The 13,282-nt window shown below is 34.8% G+C and overlaps 1 long non-coding RNA gene across 1 annotated transcript in view; it reads right to left on the minus strand.

Annotated features, from left to right (window-relative positions):
• LOC149560248 (uncharacterized) overlaps positions 1 to 13,046 on the minus strand; it is a 163,563-nt gene extending 150,517 nt beyond the window's left edge. Inside the window, exons 1-2 of the long non-coding RNA XR_016363664.1 lie at positions 12,881 to 13,046; positions 10,443 to 10,504 (exon numbers count right to left, since the gene is read on the minus strand). This is a non-coding gene — a long non-coding RNA (uncharacterized LOC149560248). The remainder of the gene's footprint in view (positions 1 to 10,442; positions 10,505 to 12,880) is intronic.
• Between the last annotated feature and the right edge of the window lie 236 nt (positions 13,047 to 13,282).

The following is a 13,282-nucleotide window of genomic DNA, read 5'->3' on the forward strand; positions in this document are numbered from 1 at the left end:
TCATTGTTATGACTTGAATGGTGATTAAGAACATTTGTTGTTATTGCATGGTTTCTACTTCCAATATTTAGAACTAGATTTCCTTTGAAGTTGTTAAAGTAGATTTTATTTTGAGAAGGTTGCTAAGTATGAGTAAGAATTAGATGGATAATTGCATAGTGAAATTAGTGGATGTTTGATAGGGATCTATAAACTAGGCCACTAGCATCCTAGCGGCTGGTTTGGAAGCCTTGTGTGGTAATCTAGTCACTTTCTCTTGAATCATTACATCTATGGAGGTAGAGTAGCTAGTTAGCTTTCATTAGATTTGATCCCCATCCATTTGCTAATCTTTCCATTCATAGGAGTAGGAGTAGAGTAGTGAGTAGCTTAGTATTTGGAGTTTTGAGGAAAGAAGTTAGGAGAAGTGTCATTCATAAACACACCCCCATCATTACCACCATCTACATTATCTAGCATTCATTTATTTTACAAACCTATTATCATCACCATCATCCCAAAACCCAAATTATCCTTCAATGAACAACGTAAGGCTGCCTATGTGATTACCAAAAAATCACATCAATAACTGAGTTAGCATCCACAGGTGTAAGGAGCACTCGAGTTTTTCTCATGTCGTCATGAGTATTAACTTTTTAAGAGAGGAACTGAGTGTTTGATATCTCATATCAAGTGTTCAATTGCTATATGTTATGTAGTGGTACAAAAATGACATCAATAGGTAGCAGTCTGCAACTCTGTACAATTATAGCACATCAGATTCGTGTGGCATTGTTGGCTTGCCCCGTTTCATGAAGTTGTATGTCGTGTCCTTTTTTATTGTGGTTTTTCGTGAATCTTAGGTCTTGTTTTCTTTTAACCCATTTTTTTTCCATGTGCCCTTGCTAGTAAATTGTGTGTGGTTTTGCATTTTTTTTTGCTAGTTTGAGTTGGTTGTTTGGCTTCAATGTTGGCTTGTGTATGTGACAACGGCTGATGGAGGGTAATGATGTGGTTGCAACAAGTGAGTTGCCGAGTGAACCAATGTGTGATAATGATGAAACTTTGAGGGAAGGAAACATTTCAAGAAATGATAAACTAGAGATCTCTGGTAATGATGGAAAGGATGGTTTTAGTGAAGGTATCATAGGAAATGGTGGCTTAAAGAATAAGAGCAAAAGCCTTCATATAAGGTAGTCCTTATAGATATTTCAGTGTTAGTTTTCCTTGAGATGGCTTGTTTCGAGGGAAAGTTTGAAAGGATTATAGTTTCTGAGTGTTCAAATGGAATTGGGAGGACTACAACCCATATAGATAAATGAGATGCCAGAGATGGTGGAGGAGCTATTCATGAACATGAAGATGGTAGGAGCCCTTCTAATGGTTTGAAAACCCCTAACCTTGTCTCCCAATGAAGCTATGGTTAAAGTTGTTAAAGAACAAAGAAGAGTAAGTTAATAAATGTTGTCATATTCTTTGTTTGTTTAGATGCTAATGCTTTGCCTTCGTGTAAATTTCTTGATGATTGGTTAAATGCTGTGTGGGGAAAAAATTTAGTTTATATGTTAACTTTTGTAGAATGATTCAAAAAAGCCTCTTCATTATTTTTTAAAAATCCTATAATATGCAGGAAAGAATATTAAAAAAGGGTTTTTGAAATGTTGATCATTTTTTATTTAGAGCATAGCCATGGTCATCTAATGGTAATGTTGATGAAGCTATAAAAAAATCCATGCCAAATTGGGTGGAAATTAAGAGTCTCCAAGTTGAATTTTGGCCATTTGTTTCTCATATTTTGAAACCTCTTGGATCGGTTTTCCAAATTGAATAGTCTAGGGTCACTCTTCTACATTTAAATGTGTGTTCTTGTGGCCCTAGACCGAGATGTGATCTTCCCTGATATTATCTCCTTAAATTTAGAAGAAGATAAACTCTCTTGGGAAGTTTCTCTATTAGGCAATTTGCATACCTGTTTTCATTGTAAACTTAATGGTCATATTAAGAAAAATTGTTCGACTTGTAATATGCATTTTGAGAAAGCTAAGTTGAATGTTGATAATACCAAAGAAACAATCCTAGAGAGGGTTAATGTTGTTGAAGTATTGAACAAGGATTGTTTACCATCTACTCCAAAGAAAAAATTGGATAGTGGTATGTCTAACCAGTCCATGCCATCAAAAGGCTCTTCTAAAGCTAACTCTTTGGAATGTGGTGGCTTTTTCACTTTAGATAATCCTTTATATGATAAAGAATTTGAGGTGATTCTGGCTATACAAGCCGGTCATATTGCTAGTGAAGTCCATCCCATGGCTCGTGTTATTTTAACCCCAGAGGTGGTTGAGGCTAGTCTTGGTGAGATCCCTACCAGATTGAATGCTCAGTAGCTTGCTATCAAATCCATTAAAGAGAAGAAAAAAGTTATTAATAGTAAGGTTGGTATCCCTAAAAAGATCAGTTCTCCCTCACTTGTGATTCAAAAAACTCTAGATGCAGAGTCAAGGGGGCCAATTCACTAATGTTGTTAAAAGGAAGAGGAAAACATATGTGAAAAGGTCAATTTTAGGTAGCTCTGGCGGTAAGAATGCCATCCCGAATTATTTCAATAGGCTCTATAAGGCTCCATTGACTCCCTCTATTCAAACCCCTTCATGATGTTAAATATTCATAGTTGGAATGTTAGAGGTTTGGAAATGACTAATGGAAATATATTGTTAGAAAGTGGTGTAATAAGTTAAAAAATAAGGATATTATATGTTTGCAAGAAATTAAAGTTGTCAGTCTTCAAGCATCTTGTATTAATAAATTTGTATGGGACAAAGTTGTAGGGTTTCATTCTATGCATGAGAAAGGAAAAGGTGGAGTGGCCATGTTAATTGGGCCCAATTGGGCTGAATCCATAATGCAACATGTATGCTTAATATGTTAAAGGGCACTTTGGGTGACATTTAAATATGAGGAGGATATAATTGGGTTATGTAACATTTATGCCCCAAATGCTTATAGGGATAGAGTTGTGTTATGGGATTGGTGTTCATCTAACTTTCCTAAAGCATCTTGGATATTTATAGGAGATTTTAACATGGTGGAAGCTGGATTTTATAAACAAGGAGGTCTGAAACATCAATAGAAAGGAAATGAGCAATTTTTTTGGTGTAAATTCAAAAGATGTTTTAATTTGATTTATCCATTGGAGAAAAATAGGGAGAACTTTAATAACATTTGGTTCACTTGGTGCAATAATCAAGGGGATAATAACAGAGTATACTATAGATTGGATAGGATTTACTGTAATTCTTCCTTTTTCTCCTTCTAGACTATAGAGGGTCATTCTCCTATTACTATGTCTCCCACTGTAATGTTAGATCATTCTCCTATTTCTACAAAGATGTTGATAAATAAGGTTGATAATGTTAATAGAATGAGTAACAAAGGAAAAAGTTTTAATTTAAATACCTCTTTGCTAAAAGACCTTGATAATAAAGAGGCTATTAGAATGGTGACTTTTTTATCCAAATTATGTAATCAATTTGTAAGACTAGTTAAACAGTGGTGCCATCTAGTGGAATCTTGGAAAAAAACTTATCAGATTATTGGGAAAAAGGTAGCCAAAGATAAAAATGAATGAAGCTGAATTTGCTCTTCAAAATTGTCTAGATGACCTAGTGCTCCTGAAGAATTTGGTTTTCATCAAGTATCAACTAGGATTTCTTCATAGATATAAGATCCAAGGGCAAAGGATTTGGGAAAGAATGAATTAACTTAGAGATGGTGATATAGGGTCCAAATATTTTTTTACATTATTAAGGCAAAACATAAGGCATAAAAGATTGAGAATATTCAGATTGAGGGTGGTAAAACTAATGGTCCAAAGGTTATTAAGGAAGCATTTTTAAATTTTTATTCTAAATTGTTCTCTCTGGAATTTGATCAAGATCAATATAAGCAATTGGGAGAATGTTTGAAGATGATTCCTAAGAAGGTCTCTGATAGTGAAAGTGATAAGTTGAGTTGAAAAATCTCTCTAGAAGAGATTCAAGAGGCTATCAAAGCTATGGCTAATGATAAATCTCTAGGAATTGATGGACTGCCTATTGAATTCTATAAGGATAATCTAGATTGGATTGGGGAAGAGCTTCTGTTATTCTATAATGATGCCTTTGATAATGGTTCTCTAGGCAGTAATGTGAATAAAGGAATCATTAAATTGCTTCCTAAAGCCGGGGATAGATCCTTAGTCAAGAATTGGAGACCCATCACCCTGCTTAATTTCTCTTATAAAATCATTGCTAAGTTGTTGGCGAGGAGGATTACAGAAATTACTAAGAACATTGTTTCAATCACTCAAACTAGTTTTATAAAAGGAAGATATATATTGGAGAATCTTATCATCAGTTGGGAAGCTATGAATTGGGCTAAGGCTAGTAGGCAAGATGTGGCTATGATCCTCCTTGATTTTAAGAAGGCTTATGACAGGGTTGAGTGGCCTTTTGTTATTGGAATGTTGAAAGCTTTTGGCTTTCCCTATCATTTTTGCAAATGGATTGAAATTTTGTTTAAAGATTCATCCACAGTTATAGAGATAAATGGAGGATTTTCAAAACCTATTGCAACTTCCTTATTTGTGATAGCTATTGATGCTTTGTTTCACATTTTAAGGGTTTCTTATTTAGGGCATCACCCTCCCTAATGCAAAAGAGTTGATCAATGCTCAATTTGTCAGTGACACTTGTTGTGAGGTTTTCACACCATGCCCCCCCCCCCCCCCCCCCCCTCCCCCCCCCCCACTTTTTTTTGATCACCTCGGCAAATTTTTGGATTGTCCAACAATTTTGAGAATTTTGAGCCTTGGACACTTTTGGGCCAGTGAGGAGAGGGTTAGATTTATTTTCACCCAGTTTCAACTTGATTTTCCAGAGCCACCAATTTTATCCTTAGGTCAAACAAATTTCAAAGTTAATTCCAACTTGGTAGGATAAAATTGTAAATTTTGCACTTAGACATTTTCTTTTGAAAATTTGGATATTGTATAAATTTGGTCTTTTGGAAAATCTTAATTATTTTTTTTGGTGAAGAAAATTAATTTTTGTGATGGTGAAATAAAATTGCAAAATTAATTTTTGGCTCTAGAAGAAATTTTATTTTATTTTTGCCAAAAAATAAATAAAATTTGGCATAGCAAAATCGATTTGGGTAAAAATTGCGAAAAAATGGCTTTAATAGATTAAAATTGCCTTGAAAACTTTTTGCCTTTAATGAAATTGGTAATTTAATATTGAAAAAATGGCTTTTGGTTAGCCAAAATTCAAATTTAATGACGTATTAATTACTAAACCCCCATTAAATGGAAATATTTAACACCCTCAAGGCATTATTTAATTTCTTTTTGCAATTTAGAACTAATTGGCAATTTAGAAAGTTAATTTTCATCATGGCAAAACTAATTTTGGTTAAGTATTTAATTGTGGTCCATAATTTTGCATTAATTATTTGTTTTTCTTTCTCCCAGGGTCCAAGAAGAAAGTTGGGTATAAGAGGAGGCCTCTCTCCCATTTCTTCCTCACTTCTCACTTCTCCTTCTCAAGGCATTGGTGATTTTGCAAGAGCAGATCTATACTCTTCTTGCTTGGTGAATTTTGTGGAGGGTGAAATTTGTGGAGGCCGAATTTTGTGGGAGCCAAAATTTGTGGAAGATAAAATTCTGATTTTTTCAAGAGGCTGCGATTTTTGCCCTAGGTTGGGTAATTTTATTTGGAGATGAATTGCATGATAAATTTCTAATTTGCAAAGGGATTTGAAATTCTTGAAAGTCATATCCTAGGTTCCGAAAAGTCGCTGTAAGATTATTGGTTAAGGTGAATTTTCATCATCTAGAGTTGCAAGGGGTGCTTAAGCTGACATCCATCTTTCATTCTAGTCTAAGGATTGCTTTGCTTGGTTCTTCTTACCTTCTGGTCCACCACTCTACCATCTCGTAATAGGGCGATGAGCATGGAGGATGGTAGTGCAAGTAAGAATCCCAAGCGGGTGAACACTAAGAAAGACAAAGAGGATATGATGCCCAAAACTTCCTTCTCGAAAATGAAGAGAATAACTGACACCAATATAGCTATAGTGGACATGATACAGATGAAGGAAAAACTAAAGGAAGGACAATCCCCCTTGGCGATAGGTAGAGGTAATTTCAAATCATTTAGAGTTGTAAGGGGTCCTTAAGCTGACATCCATCTTTTGGTCTAGTCTAAGGATTTCTCCTCTTGGTTCTTCTTGCCTTCTGGTCCACCACTCTACCATCCCATAATAGGGCGACGAGCATGGAGGATGGTAGTGCAAGTAAGAATCCCAAGCGGACAAGACTAAGAAAGACAAAGAGAATATGATGCCCAAAACTCCCTTCTTCTTGAAAATGAGGCAAATAACCGATACCAATGGTGGTACAATAAAAAGATATACAAAAGGCAGTTGCACATCACAACCCAATTGTTGACACTTCCATTTCAACCATGATGAGCAACGTTGAGGTGGCACTTGATTTTGAGGATATCAAAGAAGAGGATGTAAATGAAACAGATTTTGGATCGAGGTTGGATGAGTTTGGGAAGGTTGCTATCAAGAAGAAGCATTTGGGCACCCTTTTCTCTCTCAATGCTTTTATTGGATTTGAGAAAGAATATGAGAAGGATCACAAAAGGATACTACAAGCAGCAAGTGGTGTGGCAAAGTCAGCGGAACTCAGGGCGAAGCACACACCTTGTCCTCCTATGGGAGAAGTTAATGAAAGGCTAGCTAAGTTCATTGCCTTAGCTAAGAAGATGAAAGAAAAGGGAAGATTTATATGAGAAGATCATTTGATGTAAGCCCAAGTGGCAATTTCCCTTTCTTCTAGAATAGGACAAGTGTCTATTTTTGATTGGCCACCATTTTGGTGTCTTCTCATTGGTTGCCACTTTTTGCACCTTTTTCATTGGTCCATTGATGAGGTGGCAACCCTAATTAGATTTTTGAGGATCCAATCTGGATCGTTGATCTTGTTTTGATCTCCACCATCCATTGTATTTTTGGCCCCTATAAAAGGCCATTTGCTCTCATTTGTAAAAGGGTTGGAGAAATTGTTGCAAAGATAATACCAAAATTGCTCTCTTTTTCATTGTTGCAATTTGCGTGTTGATTAAGAACATTGGGTATTATTGCATGTTTTCTACTACCACTTAGTTAGATTTCTTTCAAATTATTGAAGTAAATTTAATTTCAAGTTGTTTAAGTGAAAGTAAAGTAGATGGGTAGTTGTATGGTTGCATTGGTAAATGTTTGATAGGGATCAATACTAGGCCACTAGCATCCTAGCGGCTGGTTGGGAAGTTTTGTGTGGTAAACTAGTTTACTTTTCCTTCGAATCATTGCACCTGTGGAAGTGAGGCCACTGGTTAGCTTTCATTAGGTTCGATCCCCATCCATTTGCTAACCTTCCATTCATAGGAGTAGGAGTAGAATAGTGAGTAGTTAAGTACTTGAAGTTTAGAGAGAAGGAAGTTAGAGTAGGTCGAGTATTAGAACACATCCACTCACCTTCCACCACCATCACTTTACCATCAACATCACCATTGGCAGACACTTCCATCACCATCACTACCATCAACATTATCTACCATTTGCATATTTCACAAACCCATCATCATCTCCATCATTCCACCAAAGTTCAAGTCATCCTCGAATGAATAGCGTAAGGCCGCCTATGTGATTACCAGCAAATCACATCGATAAAACTGAGCAAGCATCCAACGGTGTAAGGAACATTGGAGCTATTGCTTATGTCTCCATGAGTCATAACTTTTCAAGAGAGGAGTTGCATGTTTGATATCCCATATTGAATATTCAAATCCTAATATGTTATGTAAGTGATACAAAACTCGCATTGACAACACTACTCTTTTTTTGGAACTATCTGAAGTTAACTTTTATATGGCTCTTAACAAACTTAATTTTTTTTTGCTCTATTTCTAGAGTAAAGTGGCCCCACATAAGTCATATGTTATGGATTGGAAGGATGTACCTCCTAATTGGTTGTCAAAGATGGGTTGGAATTGGACTAGACCTAAAACTATTACTAGGTATTTGGATATTCCTTTCTCTGTGGATCCTTCATTTGCTGACATGTGGGAGTGGATGTCCAACAAGATTAATAGAAAGCATATTAGATAGTAGACTCACTCCCTTTCATTGGCTAGGAGAGTTCAAGTTGTACAGAAGGTCCTTTCTTCTCATCATATCTTTTTTGCTTCATCTTGGTTGTTTACTAAAGCTCAGTTTGGTATGCTTGAAAAAATTCTCAAAGACTTTCTATGGTTAGATGGCTTGGGTTCCAAGAAGAGACATTGTGTTAAGTAGGAATGGTGCTGCCTGCCCAAAAAGTTGGGGAGATTGGGGATTAAAGATACTATAATTCAAGGTATTGCTCTAGCAGCCAAGTGGATCTTCAAAGAATTTTGGGGGAATGAACCTTGGAAGGTTCTTGTGAGAAATGATGTTGAAAGGTCTATTATTAAAAAAGGTAAACATTGGGCCAACATTCCATTTTGGGATCTTACAATGGGAGACTTTAAGATGAAGGTGTTTGGATCTAAAGTATTCACCTCCTTGTGGTCTGCATGGTCACAGGTGAGGGAACTTATCTCTTGTAGGAATGCCACTGGGGGTCCTCCTAATTACATTGTTACTAACAAATCAATCTAGTAGAGACTATATTTGAATGATAGCCTCTTGCTCTTACTCAAAGTTGTTCAGCTAAAAAATGGAATGAGAAAGGTATTTCTTTGATTAGTGACTTAATGGTTAATAACAAGATTGGGTCATGGGATGAGATCTCTAGGAAGTTTGACATCCCCAATTCTCAAAGGAAGACGTATACTCTTTTGACCAAAGTTTTATGCAAGGAGAAAGGTGGAAAGTTCATGGATAGCAATACCTTTATCAGAAATGTAAAATGGAATGATGGCACTGGTATTTGCAACACCTCTATTAAACAAAATTATGATATGTTTAAAGCTAATCAATCTGTGTTACAACATATAGTTAATTGTTGGGGTCTTGACTATCCTTTCTCAAACTGACATTTTTTCTTTGATTATTTCTAGAAGGGTCCATGTGAGTCTAAGGTTATTCATTTTAGATGGTTGTTGTTGATCAAGAAGCTTGTTGTTGGGTCAATATTGTCATCTATTAATGTTGAGTCTGTGACCTACAATGTATGTAATAGACCCGAGAGCTTTGAACATATTTTCTTTGAGTGTATTTATGCATCTAAAATTTGGGCCATTTTCTTTGGTTATCCTATTGATTGGAAAAATAATAATTGTTTTTCTTGGTGTGAAATTTTGGTTGGTTATGTGAGATATTTTGACTTATCTCATAATAGATTTTGGTTTGGCTCTTACTGGTGAAGTACTATGGTTTCTTTGGAAGGAAAGGAATAAAGAGATATTTCAAAATGTGAGAAGGTCCTCTACTAAGTTTAACCTTAAACTCACGCATTTTTACATCATGTCAGAGGTTTCTTTTTGCTTGGAGATTACAAAGTCCAGATTCATGAAGCTGATGCATGATGGAATGCCATTGATTTACAAAGATGAAGTTAAAGTTGCACAGTACATTGAGAGATACCAAAGTTTCCTTACACAAGCAGAAATTGAGGAGCTTAGCAATCTCCTAAAGAAATGTCATTTGGATGCTGATATGGAGACAAGTACATGTGGATCCACTTGAGCACATATTGATGATACTGAACAGCCAGAACATGAATATCAGAAATTATAGTTCTCTAGTGCATGTATTGTCTATTGAGTAATTTTGTTATATCATATACAGTTCTGGATGTTCATATTAGAAACATTATATACAGTATTATATTTGGTTTAACTCCTCCCTCCAATTTTGTACAGTATTGAGGGTTGGTTGTTTTTCAAATTGACAAGTTTTCTTAAATGTTTTAAAAACTTTTTCAATATAAAAATAATAATTTACAATAATATGAAAGAACATACATCCAAATCAAAAAAATACTTGCCTTCAACAATTCATTTTCACAATCTAAATCTATGAAAAAGATAATTTTTAGAGTGTATGGCGCCAACCGGAAGCATATATAGTCAGGTAAAGGAGGATTCAATCTATCAAAATCTTTGAGGTGTCCAATCTTAGTGGAGAACTTTTTGTTATTATATATTATCGTCTCCATCATCTTATTCAACTAATAGAATTAAACCCTTTAACTAAAATACATAAAATTTCATAGAAAAAAGATGTCCAATATATAGTGAACATAAATGTTTGAACTTGCATATGATGACCAGCAGGAGAACAATTTTTCAGCTTATAAAAACAAAAATTGGAAAATAGACAAGTTTCTGACAAATATGAAATACATATGAAGGCTTACTTTACTTGGTTTTAAGAAAAGAAAGAGTCCTCACCTGAGCAATTTTGCATATGATATAATGCCCATATTTTCCCCAAGAGAGTGCAAGAGGAAGACCTGAAGCCATAGAAATCATTATACAACACATTAGATGAGACTTAAATCTACCCATCATGCAGATAAATGGTGATCCTTAGTAGTTTACTTCTAAAGCCTTCAGCAGCAAAATTAAGTTATTATCCTTTTGTCAAATGTCAACACATGTCAAATTAGAAAACACACTCATCTTACCGAATATAGATATAAAAATTTATCAAAAGCTTTTTGATTCACTGATTAGAAACTGAAAATCACTGATTTGAAACTGAATTTACACAAAAATCTGTAAAACAAAATCAACAATAAAATTTTGTTCCTTAAGAATCTGACATAGTGGGTAGAATACTTTGATACAGTACATGTTCAAATCAATCCCAAAGACCATGGAAAATTTCTCCTTCCAACGCCCCAAATTACTGCTTCAATGAAATAATGGTTTTAACGTAATATATTTTCTTTAAGTTCTTTAAAAAATTCATCATCACAAGGTAGACAGCCTATTGAAAATATGCATTTCAGGCACAAATGGGTTTTGTACATATCTTTATCATTGAGGTCATATTTAATCCTAACACAACTTCAATGAGTTCCAGTCAAGATCGGATTCCACATAAATCTCTAGCTTGGTATTATCATATTGCAAGGTGTTAAATGAAGGTCAATTTCTTCAAACAACTTATGTTTTTGTGTCTCTTGAATAGAACATAGAGGCAACAATGCTAAAATTGATTAAATTGACAGACGTGTCCTCCCTATTTTAATGTCTATATCTTCATCACCAATACTGTCCTTTTATCATTCATGAAGTACTATTACTGTTTTAGATATAAAACTTTCCTTCAAACATATAATATTTTTGTTGAAGAATAATATTGGTATTTGATTATATCAGTGCTCCATAGATGCACATTGCAAGTGGCAAATGACATTGCAAATTTACAAGGCTGAAACTCCAGATCAAAACATTCATTGTTTATTTTTAAAGTTATTTTAATAACAATTTCTTCATTGACCTCTAAAATTAAGTTTGATATTTTCTTTAATTTTAGCAGTTAGACAAATGACTAGTACTATTGATATAAGGTATTGTACTTCATTGGTGCTTTCTCTAACATCTTACTTGTATTAGGTGAGCTCTATGACTATTTCAGCTTTCTCAATTTTTTCTATCATGTAAGTATTTTTCTTTAAAAGATAGTATATGCAAAGTTGAATGGCCTTGATATAAAACTTGAATCCCTGAACATTCGTGAACTAGAACCGAAGGATCTACTGGAATTGGTTTATTTTATGACAATAAGGCTCCTTGCAGTCCATGTTTTTACTCAACACTATCCTTGCAAACTTACCCATCTCTGAGTCGTCAAAAACAACAAAAAAATGTCACAAGTGCATTCTAGATTGGTATAGTGAAAAATTCTCAATTTTATAGAAAAGAGAAAGACTTTAGTTTCTTCTATCTATCGTCATTATCTTCTCTTTTCTGTCCTCCTCTGATTATCATGGTGGGTGATTATGCACATAATCTTTTCTGCCTTCCTCTGACGATCATGGTGATTATGCACATAATTTTAAAGTCAATTTTGGCTCGAGGTTGCCTGTCCACTACTAACACCATGATAAATTGACTCATAATTGCTCTAAAATAACAGGGGATAGCAATACAAGTAACAAAACTATTTCAAGGGATCTTCGTGATGGAATTTAGTAATGTCACCAAAATTCATTTCCACCAGTGACACAGTTACAAAAAGAAACTGTTTTGTTTAAAAACAGGTGAAAGTAACAACAGAAACACGGCTATTTCTGGGGAGCTCCCAGATGGAATTAGTGGAATAAAATATGGAAATAATTACCAAGAGTTTGAACGAGAGTTTTTTAATAGAATTCCTCCCACGTGATACAGATGAAGGAAGAAGCAACTGCTCTGGAAAGTAATCTTCCAAAGTTTGTAAATGCCACCCAAAATTCACCCCCACCATTGATACAGTTAAAAGAACAGTCAACTAGTAATAGAGGCCAGCAGATGATAGTATTTGGTTAATTAGTAATACTGATAAGAGAAAGCAGAGATAATTTGGTTAATTAATAATACTGATAGTATTTGGTTCTATTTATGCCCTTTAGCATTCATGAAGTGGGCTTTTCAAAGCATGCAATCACAAAGCCCTTAGAAAAGACGAGATGCTAACAAGGGGATAAATATTTAAATCCTATCTAAAACAAGTCAGCTAATTGCATGCAATTTGGAATTGATTAAAGAGGCTATGTAGTGTTGAAATTTGGCACTTAGAACGGTAATTATGTTTTGCTTAAACAAATTAGAAGACATCTAAAGTTTCTATAAAAATGGAGAATAATCAGAAATAGAAGAAAGGGGAAGGAAAAACTGACATGGAATTTTGGTTCCTTGCATGCGATACATCTCAGCATATTTGAAAATTTTCAACCCCTATTTCTCTTAATTCCTCCCCCGTGGTTTTGGCATTCAATCCAAAGTGGCGTTGATTACTGAGGAAGAAATAGAGTTTGCAATACAACTCCTCCATCCTCCTTCACTTCGTCTTCACAAGACAAAGACAGTGGAAATTAAAGGACAATCATGCTTCATGCCAAATTTCCTACATAAATCCATTCTCTCAGTTTACCATATTCTAAAAAGACGCTATAGCTTGAAGGAGAGCTCACATCTAATTTTAGTTCATTTATGTTCAAAGTGTCAATGCAATAAACAAGGGAATGTAGCCATAAAATCATACTTAGCAAAGAAATCTAAACCATCAAATGCATATCCAA

This window comes from Cupressus sempervirens, chromosome 4 (genome assembly GCF_028749045.1).
Source record: "Cupressus sempervirens isolate cs-2001-9-10 chromosome 4, ASM2874904v1, whole genome shotgun sequence".
Classification (NCBI taxonomy): Eukaryota; Viridiplantae; Streptophyta; class Pinopsida; order Cupressales; family Cupressaceae; genus Cupressus; species Cupressus sempervirens.